Raw genomic sequence first — 17,408 nt, 5'->3', positions numbered from 1 at the left:
TTTGCAAGCTGGGCAAATCTTTCCGGTTGCCGTTTCCCCACATGCTTTCAAAACAATCCCTCACATGCAATGCAAAGCTTATCCAATCGTAGCAATGGGCGCTTACTTTCAAGTCTTCAGTGCGGCACACTAATAAAAAAAACGAGCGTTTCAGGAGAGAGGCTCAAAACCATGATAGAAAATAGCCTGTTACTTATTCATTATAATGTTTTTGAATGTAAAAATCATGCAAATGTCATAAGTAGACACCTTTAACCGAAGAAGATGAAGGCTTGATTTTGTAGCCCCGCCCACCAACTGACACCTGACATGTTATAGATAAAAGTCCACGTGGAGCTAAACCGGATTGAACTTCCAATTAAACATGCTGCAAAAGCTTCATTCAGATTCCAATATTAGGAATGCATTAATGAACTTTATTTTTAATGAAGATCCAGCTCACTTCATTTCACTGTGGATTTGTTTGTGATCTCTCATTAACACAACCCTCCTGAACTAGTCTCTGCTGCCGCTATCTCCCTGGTGGCCTTCCTCAGTTGTTTAGATTCTAGCCAAAGCTTCTGTAAAAAATGCGGCCAGATGTAGTTGGGAAGCCATGGCTCATGAGAGATGGCTAGTCTGCCCTCCCATGGCACAGTTAAAGTGGTTACCACCAGCTCCACTGGGAAGATAAGCTTTTTAAGATCAACTTGCATATCCCAGATATATATCTTGATAAAAAAAGCAAGGCCAGGGTACTGTCAGTTTTTCTTAACTTGGGAATATTGTCTCCTTGCCTTAGGAAACTATATTTAGATATATTTAGAAACTATGTATTGATATTTAGTGGCTTTAACCCTCCGAAAGTCTGTTTATTTGTAAATTTCAACAAGGACCTTGTCGTGTCTCCATCTGTAGCGTATACCTTCTCCCAGTGGCATAGAATATCCTGTCAAGATGTGGTTCAGGATGCACAGGGCTGCTTGAAGGATGGATCCTCATCTTTGCCCCATATCTTTAGGTTTAATTTCATAACCAATGATTTGCTGCTCAAGAAACATGTCTTATTATTAACAATGTTGAAGACAGTGCTGCTTAATAGCCAGGATTTTTTGATGAATATAAAGTTCAAAATAACAGAATTTGATAATTTAATGCACCTTTGCTGAATAAAAGTATTATACAAGTGTACTCTAAACTCTGAAACAGTATACAGTACACTATTACATACTTAAATATTGTGTTGACTGCTAATCACAAAAATAGAATTCTATGGTTAAAGCACCACTAGCAGTCAAAAGCTGTAAATAGCAAAATACTTATTCTGGTTGAGTTCCATTTGTACTACATAATCGACTACATACACCGATCAGGCATAACATTAACATCCACCTTCCGTTGTCCAGGTCTGATGTTGTCGCTTTTGGAGGTGGACAGGGGTCAGCATGGTGTGCGGCTCTGCAACTCGGGCAAACACTTCATCTACATCTTCAACTGGGGCTGTTTGTCACTCCAAATACTCTCTTGATAGAGTCATCCAAAGATTGTCAATGGGACTTTTTCAAGACTTTAGCCCCATTCATCTAATTTAATACACTTCCTCCTAGTATTAAATGGGTGAGAATCTCCAGTGAGAATTACCAAAGAAACAGAGAGAGCCTTGAGATTTTATCATCTTTAAAGTCATTTCTAAAGAAGTATTTAATGTCTTTCAAACAGGTTTTCCCAATGCCCCCTTTCAGCCCAGCCCATTTTTGCCGTCATGTTTACATAGTAACCCATGTTTGGCCATTAGTGTGTACCCTAAACATAACCTAAACTCTAGTAAACCTTTAGTAAAATCATTCTCGGAATCAAGAGTTTTACTGAAGGAAGATTTACCATCCACACTGTCAGACCAAAAGCAAGCGGAGACACTCAGTAGTGTTAACCTGTTCAGTCACGCTTGTATAATGTGCATATGTTTCATTTTCTGTGCCTAATGTGATGGAATAATAGTCCTGTCAGGATTTAATCTTGAAGTGTTTCTGAGTTTGCACAATAACTGTCTAAAAATTAAATAAAAAATGAAAAATGAGAATCTGAAATTAAAGCATTATCTAGTTATTTTGAATTATTATATTACAATTTCATAACAACATAATAACAATGTAATACACCAGAATTCACAGATTTTTTCCCCCTGCAAATTAGCAAATCAATTTTCATTTTAGTCTCCCATTTTGCATCTGGTGAGCAAAGCGTTAAAGTGACTCATTCACTTTACATTGTCAATCACTCCACTTTTCCATCCACCGCTCATTTTAGCTCCATCAAGACGTCTGTTAAAGAGCGGAAATCAGTCGTCAACTCACCCTCAAGACCTCCGACAAAAGACTAAGAAACAGCCTCATGAAAGCACTCAAGCGCAGAGTCATTATGAATATGACATTTCCCAAGAGTGGAATGAAAAGGAGTGAAAAGCTATCACATGGCGAGGTCTAAATGGCCATTGTGTTGCATTACTGCATTATGCTGATAAATTGCACGTTAAAACATCTTTATCTAATAGTTTTGGAAATCTCACGCTGTGCCATTGTATGCTACTGAAAATGGAAATCAAGCAAAAGGGATAATATTTTTTGCTAGTTACCACACCATTGAAAGAACACACATCATCTTCATCATCATGGTCAAACAAATAGCATGTATGCGTATATTTGCTTTTGCATATTTAAATGTGTGCACTCTTGCATGTAAACATGCATTTACTATATGTGCTTGATTTAAATGTATGCAGGGTTCCTCAAATCCAGACCCGGAGGGCCACTCTCCTGCAGAGTTTAGATCAAACCACGATCAAACTCACTTACCTGCAATTTACTAGTAACTCTGAAGACCTTAGCTTGTTCAGATGTGTTTGATTAGGCTTGGAACTAAACTCTGCATCTGAGGAACACGGTTTTATGTATTTGACTCTTTTGTCCAAACGGACTTACATTGCATTCAACATATTTTATCAGTTCATTCATTCACTCAAACCATGGCATTGGCGTTGCTACAGTAGTGCCACGCTCTGCTTTTTGAGCTACAGAAAGGCATACGACAGTTCATGGAAAAAAATAACAGGCAAGTGTGACGTCTGACCCAGCAGTTCAGTCTAACAGGAAACTAACCGATGTGATGAAGTTATAAGAGCTAATTATTCATTAGTGCTAATTTAGGTTAAGTACACCCTTATTATGGGGCTAATTTGATCATTTTTAGAGCAGGCACTGAATCAGAAATGTTTAGGACAAGGGAAGGAGGGACCCAACTCATATAAAGAACAGAAAATGGAGACTTGGGGGTGGCCTCTGTTGACTAACACATCGCCAAGAAAATACATAAAAACTCCCTAAAAATCACCCACCGCACCTCCAGAAGTTGAAGAGACTTCTGCCTTGGACAATACCACTTATATTTTCCAGAAAATATTACAATGTAGTTCAACACAGCATTCACCCATTACTGTGAAAATTAATAATAATTCACTTTAATTTACATTACTTTACATTACTTAAAATTAAATAAAGTCTTGCTTTTTAGGTGACTGCCCAAAAAGGAAAATTCTGACATTATTTACTTACCTTCATGTCTTCTGACTTACTTTCTTCTAGAACATAAAGAATTTTGAGAAGAATGCATGTTGGTTACTAAACAATTGTTGGTTGCCATTGACTGCTATTGAATGTCCAAGAAAACACTAAAAATATATTTGTTAAAAAAAAAAACCTCATAAATAAAAACCTCATACAGGTTTCAAATGACATGAGGGTAAATAAATGATGAACGACCTCTCCCTTTAATGTATACGTTTTTATGAGCACACAAGCAAGGACTGAAAATTACCCCAAATAAAAAGCAGATGATGAATTCAAGGTTAAAGTTGGCAAGATACAACACGGACAAGTTTATAACCTTTAATTTACAACCCACCCATATGTGTGAGCCTGTGTGTGTGCTGGATTGATGCTTTCATGAAGGAACTGCACCGTGACCAGTAACTATAACGGTTGTCTACATCACTGGCTCTCCATTTGATAGTCCTCGTGAAGGCAGGCAAATCCATTGACATTAATTATAGTGTGAAAGCATCAGAGTACTTGATAAAGATTTTATTTAAATGTTTGTGCCCATTCCTTCAAACAAATCTGAGGTTATTTAAGTGGAATCGTTCTGCTTAAGTAAACTCTGAGACACTTAATTCATGAAGGCAAATGGAATGCTGTTGATATTTTGCAATGCGACCTCAGTCTGAACAGTCATTCATGCGACTTTTATGTCACTTGACTTTCATAATTCTGCACTGATGGACATCACTCCCAAGATACATACCGGTAGTTCTTTGAATATTGAAGATGTCAGCGAAGTTAGTCAGGAAAAAAAACTGCACGAAAATCATTGCCCACTTTCTCCTCATCCTCGTCTGCGTCCGTGCCACATAACCTTCTAAATGAACGTGTAAATGCTGACTTCAGTAACCTTTATGGTACGTCTGTATGAAAGCATGCTTCATGCTAGCTTTGTCTGATATTTGCCCCATTTAAAAGATAACATGAACAGCCAGTCTGAGCCGTGTGGACATAGCCTAAGGGTGTGTTCACTATTGGCAAGCTTAGTTTTATTAAAAACAAACGCTGGCGCCCATGTCCCCATGTCACACCTCTCTTCATCTCTCTGCACTGGCTACCACTCGCTGCTTCAAAGTTAAAGGCATTGACGCTTGCTTATGAAATCCCTTTCCAGAACATTTTCATTCACTGTTTCTTGTTGGTGGAACGATCTCCCCACCTCCATCCGGAATGCAGAATCACTGACTACATTCAAAAGACAGCTGAAAACAAATCTCTTCCATGAGCACTTTACCTCACCTTAAAAAAACACGACATTTTTCGTCTATTCCCTCCCAATTCTAGCTTATGCTACTCTAAACTACTCTATGCCCAAAATGTAGTATTTCAGGCACTTTTTGTGAATTTTCACCTCTTCGTGATGGATTGCTTCCTGTATTCATCAGTTGTATGTCTCTTTGGATAAAAGCATCTGCTAAATGAATAAATGCAATTTATGATTGCCCTGTTAGTGCGGTTCATTTGAGTGTGAACGCTGCCAAACCCTCTTGCACACCAAAACAAGCGGACTAAGACCCCTGAAATCTTGGTCTCGGTCTGCTTCAAAACAAACCCTGGTGACAGAAATACGAACACAGAACATCTAAACGAACCAAAAACAGGACTTGATGTCACCAGATGAGGGCCTTTTTTTCATCATAGGAACATAGCACATTATGAGCTTTAGACACGCCATATGAGCATATGTGCAACAGAGGAATTCCTGAGACTTTACACATCTTATAAACTCCTCACAAGTTCTCAGTAAGTCAAAATGCCAGGCACATATAATGAGCACATTTAGCCAGTTCTGTTTTGTTTTGTTGGTTTATCTTTAGGTTTGGTCTTAAAAAATGACACTATGAACACGGCTAAACGAATCAGGACTACATTTATTATTTTCTCTTTTTTTTTGTTTTTGGTCCAGACCAAGAACCAAGTGGGAACACATCCTAAGGAGGTCAGTTTGCTCTGTCTGTTCAGAATGTGTCCTGCACATACACACACAACCTTCTGATTTTTAACAGTGTAGATATTCACTGCAAGTTTCTCTGGGGTTGACACACAAATGAGACGATAAGCTCATTATAGCTGAAGTTCCCTTCGGCACTGGACTTCAACTTCATAATCAGTTCAACAGAATGACAGTATTTTTGAGATTTCCTGGAAAGACAGACAGAAAGACAGACAATTAAACGGCAACACATTCAGTTCTACAGACAAGCATGACAAAAAGATTTTATTTAAATATAAAAAAAATATGCTATTCATATTCAATTATTTTGCACTGATATACTCAGTGTGATGTACAGCATGGTTAAATTGTATTTACACAGCAATTCATTTTGAAAAAATTAAAAATGTTTACATATTTACAATAATTGCTCATGCAATACACACAGATCATAGCAAAAATCACAGCTAAAAGAGCTCAATTCATTCATTCACCTTTTGATGTGAAACACATTTATTGACTTTTTGATAGAAGTTTTATTAAACTTACTAGTAACAACCTTACACTCTAATAAAAGGCTGGGTTGTTTAAACCCATGTTTGGGTCAAATATGCACAAACCCAACCGTTGGCTTTAAATATTTGTACTTGGTTATTGCCCAGTTAGTTATTATAAGTATGTTCAGTAGGCTATGTATAAGTATGTTTTAACTTAAAATAGCTATATCATACATTATTATAATAGTAGCACAAGCTCTGTGCAGTTTTGTTTCAAAGCATCCGTGTTGTTTCTGTGTGTCCAGTGAAGGATCTAATGGTCCGTGTAACTGTCAAGCTCACAGTGGCTGTTCAGAGGACGCCGTTATGACACCGCCAAGAAAACATTTGACAAGCTGAGAGAGCAACTTAACAAGCACAGGAGACGCTGTACAATACATTAAAACTGCACAGCTTCACATAACCAATGGTTGGGCATTGTGATCAGACCATGAAGCACATGGTAGCATTATGACAGAACACTTCATCAGCTTCTCCACAGCTTCTCGCCCACTTGCAGGACACTGTAGCACACTACATTAAACTAACTGTATGACTTGTTCAGTGGCAAAACTTGATTTTTCATTAGGTGGATGCAAATGAGAAGGGCTAAAGCTTATTTCTCTGAAATAAAATCACTTAATAATGCACTCTCAGAAAAAAAGGTAAAGGGTGCATAATTTTCACCTAAACGCTACATATTATTACCAAAAATGTACATATTAGCACTTAAATGGTACCATCCCACTTTGTACCATTTTGTTTTCTGAGAGTGTATCATGATATATCAAAAAGCCTTGCCATAACCATTAAGGAGGCTACGTCTATATTAATCCGGATACATTTGAAAACTGCATTTTCGTTTTAAATCGCTCTCCGTCCACACTAGCATTTTCCAAAAGTTTCATCATCATAAACCGATAAATTTACCTTAGTGTGCAATGTGCATGCCTAAAACCTCATAAAAGTTCAGACGGAACAGGCATCAAGGAAAGTCTCACGCAATTCTTCTGGCAGGATAATTTTATTTTACAAAATATCTCACCATTTACTGATGCGTCCAGGTCACACTCACTCACAGTCGTCATCGTCTAAAACACAACTGATCAAATGCAAATGTAAGAATATTTTCTGGCATCTTTGCAGTACTGTTATATGAAGAGTGTAAAGGATAACATTTTATTAGCAACAGTGTGAAAGCTAATAGCACATAACAGGCATAATAGCAGGACAAACAAACATACATACATACAATGTATATATCCGGAGAATTTTCACGCTTCTTTTTTTCCACCTTTTGTTGTTACAGCATTAATGGATAATTTTTTCTTTTATAAATTCTACGAACAATACCCCATAATGACAATGTGAAAGAAGTTTGTTTGAAATGTTTGCATATACATTGTGCCTCGAGATATATATATATATATATATATATATATATATATATATATATATATATATATATATATATATATATATATATATATATATATATATATATATATACACATATAAATAATCACATGTACATAAGTATTCACAGCCTTTGCCATGACACTCAAAATTGAGCTCAGGTGCTCCTGTTTCCACTGATCATGTGGATCATGTTTCTACAACTTGATTGGAGTCCACCTTTGGTAAATTCAGTTGATTGGACATGATTTGGAAGGACACACACATGTCAATATAAGGTCCCACAGTTAACAGTGCATGTCAGAGCACATAACAAGCAATAAAGTTCAAGGAATTGTCTGTAGACCTCAGAGATAGGATTGTATCGAGGCACAGATCTAGGGGAGGGTACAAAAAAAAATCAGCATTGATGGTCCCTGTGAGCACAGTGGCCTCCACCATCAGTAAATAGAAAAAGAAGTTTGGAACCACCAGGATTCTTCCTCAAGCTAACCAAACTAGGGGAGAAGGGCCTTAGTCAGGGAGCTGACCAAGAACCAGATGGTCACTCTGACAGAGCTCTGGTGTTTCTCAGTGGAGAGGAGAACCTTCTTAACCGCTCCTCAGTTAAACGGCTGCCTGAAGTTTGCCAAAAGTCACATGAAGAACTCTCAGACCATGAGAAACTAAATTCTCTGGTCTGATGAAACAAAGTTTGAACCTTTGGCCTGAATGGCAAGCATCATGTCTGGAGGAAACCAGGCACCGCTCATCACCTTGCCAATACTATCCCTACAGTGAAGCATGGTGGTGGCAGCATCATGCTGTGGGGATGTTTTTCAGTGAAAGGAACCGGGAGACTAGTCAAGATCAAGAGAAAGACGAATGCAGCAATGTACAGAGATGTCCTTGATGAAAACCTGCTAGTGTCCTCTGGACCTCAGACTGGGGCAAAGGTTCATCTTTCAACAGGAGTGACCAGAGCCCAGACTTGAACTCGACTGAACATTTCTGGAAAGCTCTGAAAAAGGCTCTGTAGCGAGAGGTCCTGCAAAGAAAAATGAGAAAAAACGGCCCAAAAATAAGTCTGCCAAGCTTGTAGCATCATACTCAAAAGGCTGTAATCGGTGCCAAAGAAGGCACCAAAGGCTGTGACAACTTATATACATGTGAATTTTTAATACATTTGCAAAGATTTCGAACAAACTTCTTTCACGTTGTCATTATGGAGTATTGTTTGTAGAACTTTGAAGAAAAAAATTAATGAATTTAACCCATTTTGGAATAAGGCTGTAACATAAAATGTGGGGGAACAAATGCTGTAAATACTTTCCGGATACACTGTACATATCACATGACTCATCATTTTTAAACATCCCTTCGGTTTCACAGTCCACACTACAATACAAAATACTTTTTCAAATTGATTCACTTGGGATTTTGTTTTTTCAAAAAGATATGTTTTCAAATGAAAATATATTAATGTGTACTTTAAATCTCAGCCTAAACTCAAATAAAGGCTTCAAAAAGGTTTTTTCTTTTTGTTTCTTTTTTGCAGCAATGCCATATAAAAAACTTTTTTTCCCCTTAAGTTCCTTTAAGCAAACTGTTCCTTTAAGCAAACTAAATTAGCCATTTTTCCTTTTAATTCAAAGAACATTTTAATAATCAATTTTCCGCTATAAAATATTTTTGTGGAATGGAAAGATTCCATGAATATTAAACATTCTTCATGAAACCATTGATGCCCATATTTATTTTTAAAGTACGGCTTACCTATTGTTAAACAGAGAACCACAAACCCAACTTTGATCTATTCAAGATGTTGGAAGTTTAACACATAGTCAAAAGTTATCAAAAGAAATTATCAAGCAAAAACATGTAAGACATGTTGGCAGGAACTATGGCACTAATTCAAAAAAGGATTAAATATCTCTATTACTGTAGAAAAACAAAACATTTGAATCAACATGTAAATTTGATTAAAAACTGATTGGAGCGTGAAACATCTCTGGCTGTGAATTGTTCAGTGCAGTCAGTAACCTTGGCAATGTCTCTGTCAAACAAGACACATTATTCATTTGTTCACTCACACGTAATGGTTCATGGACTGTGTTTCTGTGGCTGAAATTTTTTATAACAGCTAGTCTAAATTATTTACTTGCACTGTAACATTAGATATATTATTTATATATAGTGCTCGAAAACAATACAAATGTTTTGAATGTTAATCAAACCCTGGGTTCCTGTCACACGTCACATTTTACATTTCACTTAATCCTCACTGTGACTCTTGATGTATTCTAACTTCACTTTAATTGAATAAGACTACAGCCTTGAAGAAAAGCAACAGAATCAACCAAACATTTATATTGTGCCATGACAGTCAGAACACACACATACACACTCAACCATCACTGTTTAGTCCAAATCAGAACACATTCACCTTTACTGGCACAAACACTATTGGGAGAAAAAGACTCCTTTCACACATTAAACTTAAATTACAGTAGATTTCCTAGACTGAGTTGTCTGGTAAATATACAGTATCTACTGTAGACACAAGCAACGACTTTCCATGTTTTACCATTAAGATTCAGCACACACAAAAAAGTAATTCTAAATTTTGAGAGTTTACAGTTCAAGACTGTTATTAAAATGGAGATATACACCAATCAGGCATTTGAGTGAGTTTGACAAGGGCCAAATTTTGATGGTTAGATGACTGGGTCAGAACATCTCCAAAACTGCAGACCTGTCAGGGTACCCTGTCCACCACCGGAAGCGGCACAAGTGGGCACGTGAGCATCAAAACTGGACCACGGAGCAATAGAAGAAGGTGACCTGGTCTGATGAATCAAGTTTTCTTTTACATCACATGGATGGCCGGGTGAGTGTGCGCCTGGGGAACACATGGCACCAGGATACACTATGGGAAGAAGGCAAGCCAGCTGGGGCAGTGTGATGCTTTGAGCAATGTTCTGCTGGGAATCCTTGGGTCCTGCCATCCATGTGGATGTTACTTTGATTCGTACCACCCTTACCTAAGCATTGTGGCAGACCAGATACACCCTCTCCTGGAAAGAATATTTTTTTGGTGGCTGTGGACTCATTCAGCAGGATAATGTGCCCTGCCACAGAACAAAAATGGTTCAGGAATGGTTTGAGGAGCACAACAACAAGTTTAAATTGTTGATTTGGCCTCCAAATTCCCCAATCGAGCATCTGTGGGATGTGCTAAACAAACAAGTCTGATCCATGGAGGCCCCACCTTGCAACTTACAGTACTTATAGGATATTCTACTAGCATCTTGGTGCCAGATACCACAGCAGACCTTCAGGGATCTAGTAAAGCTCCATGTATAGACGGGTCAGGGCTGTTTTGACAGCAAAAGGGGGACCAACACAATATTAGGAAGGTGGAAGCTGAAGCTGCAAGTCTGATCATGCTTCATATAAAATCTGAGGATGTTATCTCTAAAACGATGAATTTTTTTATTATTTTTTTTAGAGAGGGCTTATAATAATATATTTTATTGCCCTGTAAACACCTACTTGCTATCCACTGTCTAGTGTTTAGGGAGGTGAACTGCTCCATTCATGTGAAAGTCTTTGTACTTTTGTTCAAGTATGTTTTTAACTTGATTGAGATTGACTTTTAAGTAAAATATGTGGTACTGAGGCCATGCTAACCAGCCAGAAACCTGTACTACTAATGTATCTGTAATACCACTGCGCCAAATCCAGGCTACTGTAGTCTACGAAAATGTAATGGTTGAGCCATGAGACCCTGCAAAGCATCCCTGCAAGAGCTGGGGAATGAGAAATGAGTTCTGCTGTGTGGCTTTAAAGCCTTTTTCATTCAGCTGCCGTACATTTTGAAGTCCTCAAAACTGCCACGGTGATGTGCTTACAGGTAGCAGACGCCGAAGAGACACGATGCTTACACACTAACACCATTCAGGTGCTAGTGTAGAAGTTGATGATCAAACAGTCTCTGCAGAAGCGCTACTGTGTGTAATCATGTGTGTTATCACATTTACTTGGATGCATGGCTGTCTAAACTTTCACATGCGGTATACTGGGTTTTTCCGTTTCACATGCATGAACATACACCATTACCATCTCTGCGTGGATCTTAAGATGGTCATGCCATCCACAGTGCGGTCTGCCTGCAGGACTCATTTGATTGAAGATATATGTTTGGACATAACTCTTGCTTTCTCTGTGTGTCATTAGCTTGTATATCTGACATGAGTGAAGCCCTCCTACCCACAGCATCGCTGCTCATTATGACACTGTCAGCTATTGGGACTTCAGGAGCAACACTCGGGAGAAAATACTGCATTTGCGTCACTTGTGTTTGTGTGGGCTAGTGCAGTACAGCTCCCAAACAACACTTCAGCTGGGTTTGTACTGTACATGTTACTGCAGAACTTACAAGACAGCTTTTGCTAAATCCATTTTCCATTGCAAAAGCTCATAGAAATACTGTCAATGTACATTAAACTGTCCCTACTATGCTATTTCAAAGGTTCCGGACCCACTTTATATTAGGTGGCCTTAAGTACTATGTACTAACATTTTAATTAATAATTTGATTGATTCTGTACATACATGTTTTTACATTGTACTTACATTTTTAAAAATACCTGCATGTAATTATGTCTGTAATTAATTTCTGTAGTTACGTTTGTAATTACACAGTTGGCACTTCCCTTACACCCGACCCTACCCTTAAACTTACCCATACCACCACACCTGTCCCAAACTCTACCCGTATCCCACCTCAATATCAGCAAAGGTGTTTTGCAATACAATTTGAACACAGTAAGTACATTGTACTTATTTTTTGATGTAAGTACATAGTACTTAAGGCCACCTAATATAACGTGAGGCCAAGGTTCCTAATATTGTTTTGGAGGTCTCCTGCAATAGGTTTACATGCAAAACGTTTTTTTTCATAATATACATTGTAGAATCCCCTCTTTTGTCACAGTTTTGAAACATTCAGAATCTCTAAACATCCCCCACCCCCTTTCCTAACAGAGCCTACTCTGCTCTAATTGGTCAGATGGCCCAGTCTGTTGTGATTGGTCTACGACTAACAGCACATGTCAGAAACAAAACATCCATAGCCACGTTTCTACCGCAGGAACTTTACCCAGGAACCAGGAACTTTGGGTGGTACTCGGTGTGTTTTGACCACAGGAACCAGGCTAAACGAAGTTCCGGGTAAATATTTCCCCCTCCAAACGGCCCTGTTCGTGGGGTAGTACTTTTTCAAAGTTCAGGAACTTTCGAGGGCGGGACTTGGGCGCTGAACATGCTGATTGGTTGAGCTCACGCAGCATTTTATTTCAACCAGCATTTTTAAAAGTCTTTTGCGAGGTTCGGTCTACGTTCAGTAAATATCAGTCTTGCTGTCTGTATGATGGCGCGCGTTCGCCATCTCACTTGCAATGTCCGTACATTGTCATTTTAAATCTAGCTTTACAAGCTTTCTCTATATGCTGCATGCTGCTGAATCTGCATATTAGTGCTCTTTTCTGTCGTTGTTAATTTCCTCTTTAGTAAACCTATACATAACCAGCAAAAGCAGCACAGCTTGAATCTCTTCCATACTTGTTATTAATTTTTTTACAGTCTATTTTTCACCCTGTAAACGACCTGACCGATTACTTTTAAGTGTGCGTCCTTACCGCGCTCATGTTGACAAGAGAAGAAAGGTAATTTTTAAAGGGGTAAACTTTTTTTCCCGTAAGTTATGAAGATAATGTTGGAATAATGACACAGCGTATATTAAGTTTTTTTAAAGTAAGTTTTTACTTTAACTGCGCCTGACAGAAGATTTTTTTTTCTGAGATGATTATTACACTTTACAACAGATAAATAGCTTATATAATACTGTATTAGTCCTGGTGGCCGTTAAGAGTTGCTATGGCTACAGTTAACACATTCCAGCTGCTGGAGAAAACAGCGTTGACATTTTTGATGCGGCAGACAAACTGCATGTGACAAAATGATTGCGATTGAAAGTCATCACATGTAAACACCAGATCGGTTTAGATACGTCTCATGTAAACAGTCCACTAAATTTTTCAATCGGTACAAAAAATGTCATAATTTTTTGTTCATTTTTGCGGTCGCGCAAAAAATGATTACTGTCCGTCACTGGCTTGGAGGAGCAGTCGCGCGCAGTCCTACATCACCGGACTAATTTGCCTTATCTTCACGGAACTTTAGATCGCGGTGGAAACGCAGACAGTTGCAGGTCTGGGGGGGGAGAAAAGTTCCTGTAAAAAAGTTCCTGGTACAAATTGTTCTGGGTAATTTTGGTGGAAACGGGGCTCATTACTATAAGTGAATTTCAGCTCTGGAGGCTTCCTCAGAACTTGTATTGACATTAGTTTAATCCGATCATAACCGGCCTAGTAGCACAATCCGAATAAAGAGTCACATGTGACCACAAATTGGAATTATTTGTCCAGATCTGATTAAAATGTAATTTGGATTGTAAGGGGTGGTTTATTCCTTTTGTAATCCGGTCAAAGGAAACTGGGGAGTACTGCGCATGTGCAGTGAGGTAGAAATAGAGTATGATGTGCGGAACGAGCAGTTATTCCTGTTGAATGAAGTGGCATAAATGATTGTCCTGTTATTCTAAAAGTATTTTTCCACTCAGAGTCTGTGAAGTAGAGGAGGACAACGTCCCACTAGTCCTTGTTTCAGACTCTCATCCACAGACGCCTTTGTTTTGGGCGTGGGAATGGGTGTTTTTACTGCTTGATAAATATAATTATGTGCTCGTCGTCGCTTATTAGGACCCAAAATAGAACAATATTGTCTGTTTTTAAAGAAAAAAAGAAGGTGGTTAAAAACAGTGGGAAACTCTATATTCATGCAATGTGCACATTCGATCAGAAGCTTGTGCCATATAAATGCGCTCATCAACCCGATCACTTTATTAAACGTTCATGTAAACACTACGTTCAGATTTATTTGGAATGAAATCATTCAGATTGAAGCAAAAAGTGCCCAAGTAAATGTAGCTATTGATACAAACATTGACAATGGCGTCAGTTTTACCGTATCAATTCGAGGCTGAGTCCTCATCCTTTGGAAGAGCACACAAAGTGGATTTGCTTTCGCAATGCAGAAAACAGCTAGCCTAGAAATCTAGACGCACCCTAGCGGCAGCAAATCTAATTTGCCACGAGTGTCGTCTAGCAACTCTCAATTCACTTATGAGCTGTAAACGCCAAACTCTGGTCGCGCCAATGACATAGTATATGGAGTCGGTGGGCGGGGCTTAATATAATGACGGCTGAGTTGCGTGCATGTGCTTCTAGTAAACACAAAAACTGGCGAATGGCGGCCTTCGAATCAGCTTTGACCGCGACTTTGACCGAGAAAATAACAAAGAATGGCACTGAAGTCATTCTTAAGAAGGGAAGATGTGTTCGGAGTTTTGCCGACCGGATACGTCGAAAGTTTAATCTGTCAACGAGCTCTGCTTCACCTTCGTTGCTCTGACTGGTTAAATTGGTCGCTATCCAATTGCATGCAGAGGGAGTTTGAAAGACAACCGTTTATCCCGCCCCTCGGATTGAGCCCTGTCAATGGTGAGTTTCCAGACCAATCATCTTGATGTGGGTCTGGCTTGTTAGGCTAGAAAACAGCATCTTCTGGACCTGTCAATCAAACTCTTCCAGGCCTCAGCTACAACTACAGTGTTCGAGGGCGGGTCAAAGTAGACATTGTTCACAGGCAGCCAATGAAGACCATCAGTGGAATTAAGATTGAAAATACTGACGCCTTGTTACAGGCTGTTCAGATTCGATTCTTTCTTTTGGGAGACAATAACTCCATTTGTCTTGCACTTTGATATTTGTAACCTTGGCAGACCTTTTACATAAACAGATATAATAGGCTACACACTACATTAAAGATAATATCCCCCCAAAAAAGCACAATAGGTTTGTTATTTTATCAAAACATCACTAATCTCAAAAGGATGATGGTTATTCTAAACAAATGACACACTCAATTTCTAAAAGTAACACCAGAATGGCTTGTGAGTCATTTTGAAGACTTTAAACTTGCATACAAAAACAATGAAAAATTTAAAGGCCATCCAAATCTCATCAAAAATTTGTAAAGTCACATAACATCCTCTTTGCAGATACAAGAGAGAACAGTCAAGGTTTGATTTCAAAATTGAAATACACAACCAGTTCGCTCTCATTAAACTCGTATGATTTATGTAATGTTCACTGTTTGTTTGGTATGCAAAAAACAATAATGAGCTGTATGACGCTGAGCATCTGAAGCTTTTCTAAATCAGCTCTCAGCCTTTAATTACTAAGCTCTCTTGATACATTGTTAATTTTGATTTCTCTCAGAGCGAAGCAACATGATTGTAAACAAGAAATACACAGTTTATTCTGAGCGGGTCATGGGAATCATTATTTCATTCTTTAAGTGCTTTGCAGAGGCCAAATGTTTATCAACTGTGCTTTTGTGTTTGTGCTGTAAGCGATATTTCATAAAACCACATTTGGAATGTCCCAATTATCCTGACAGATTGCTCTCAGGCGAATAAGAGTCAAAATTCAATACACAAATCAATACAATGATTTGGTCATGAGACCTTAAACATGAATTGTTTTTGAGGTCTCATGATGAAAAAAAAATTGAGGTAGCCCTAATGGACACAAAAAGAAAGATGTGAACCTGAGGGGACAAATTGACATTACAGGCCATTGACAGTCTGTGACTGTGAAAGAAGAATCGACTTCTCTGTCTCCCCTCAGTGGTCAGACTGTGTCCACTTCAGAGCATCTGAATCACAGAAAAATATAAGTGACAGAGATTTTTGTGTTCTGACATTCATGTTTTCTAATAATATTCATGTTGTTTTCCCCAAACCATTTTCTAGTTCAGCAGCTCAGTTCACGGTATTTGTGTATGGCAACATTTAAAATTACACCGTATTTCAATATAAAATAATAAATAGGCTATTATAAATTATATAATTAGCATATATACTGCTATATAATACTTTTGAATAGATTAATTACCTACACACGCCCATTAGAATTCTGCTAAAATCGACACAAAAAGTTAATTAACTGATTTAGGCTAATGTTGTGAAACTCGATGGAAAGAGGAAGAGCACATCCCGTCCACATGCATTCACGCGCAAATGGGCTGTTCAGCGGATGGGTTACACATAATGTGCGTAACTTAATTAGTAAACCCGTAAAATTAGAGAGAGAAGTACTTTCACGTTTTTCTGCATGGTAATGCTCTGTTATTACTAAGCAAGCAGACTCGGGGTGAGATGGGGACTCGAGTGTGCGCGTGAGAGCAGCAGTAACACCCATTAACAGATCCGGTTCTGACACGAAGACTGAGGAACTTTAGCAGTTGTGGAGGAGCTATGAGCTGGAGTCAGTCTGATGCTGGAATCAAATCGTCCAGCAATACGGAAAAAAGGACTAAAAGTAAACGCGCAAATGCATCGTACCACAACTTACATGTCTAAGCTGAAAATGAGCTGGGCAGCACTAAATCAATGGGCTTAGAACGGGTAAGTCGGATGTTCATTATGTATTTTTTTGAGTTTGGATTTGTTTGCAATAAGTCTGCTCATATCTGCGGCTCATGCATGTTTGTTTCTGTCAGTGTTATCGCAATAGTATCCAAACCACCGCAGGTAAATGATGCACAACGTATCCAAACAAACCAAGCGCTGCTCTTCTGAGTTCCAGACGCTATGTTAGGAAATCGATTGGTTAAAGCCTTTATTTCATATCTACCGCTTTCCATTAGTATTATAATACTCTATTTCTCTGTAGATGACAGCACTAAAATACGGAATAGCGGACTTTGCGATTTCAGGTCAAT

General features: G+C 38.5%; 1 protein-coding gene across 1 annotated transcript in view; it reads left to right on the top strand.

Moving 5' to 3' along the window:
- Positions 1-16,676: 16,676 nt before the first annotated feature.
- kcng2 (potassium voltage-gated channel, subfamily G, member 2) overlaps positions 16,677-17,408 on the top strand; it is a 46,104-nt gene continuing 45,372 nt past the window's right edge. The window contains exon 1 of the mRNA XM_067426343.1: positions 16,677-17,091. The gene's annotated coding sequence lies outside the window, so the exon portion shown is untranslated. The remainder of the gene's footprint in view (positions 17,092-17,408) is intronic.

Source organism: Pseudorasbora parva, chromosome 19 (genome assembly GCF_024679245.1).
Source record: "Pseudorasbora parva isolate DD20220531a chromosome 19, ASM2467924v1, whole genome shotgun sequence".
In the NCBI taxonomy this organism is placed as follows: Eukaryota; Metazoa; Chordata; class Actinopteri; order Cypriniformes; family Gobionidae; genus Pseudorasbora; species Pseudorasbora parva.
The sequence above is the reverse complement of the archived record's forward strand: the minus strand, read 5'-3'. Positions and strand labels throughout refer to the sequence as shown.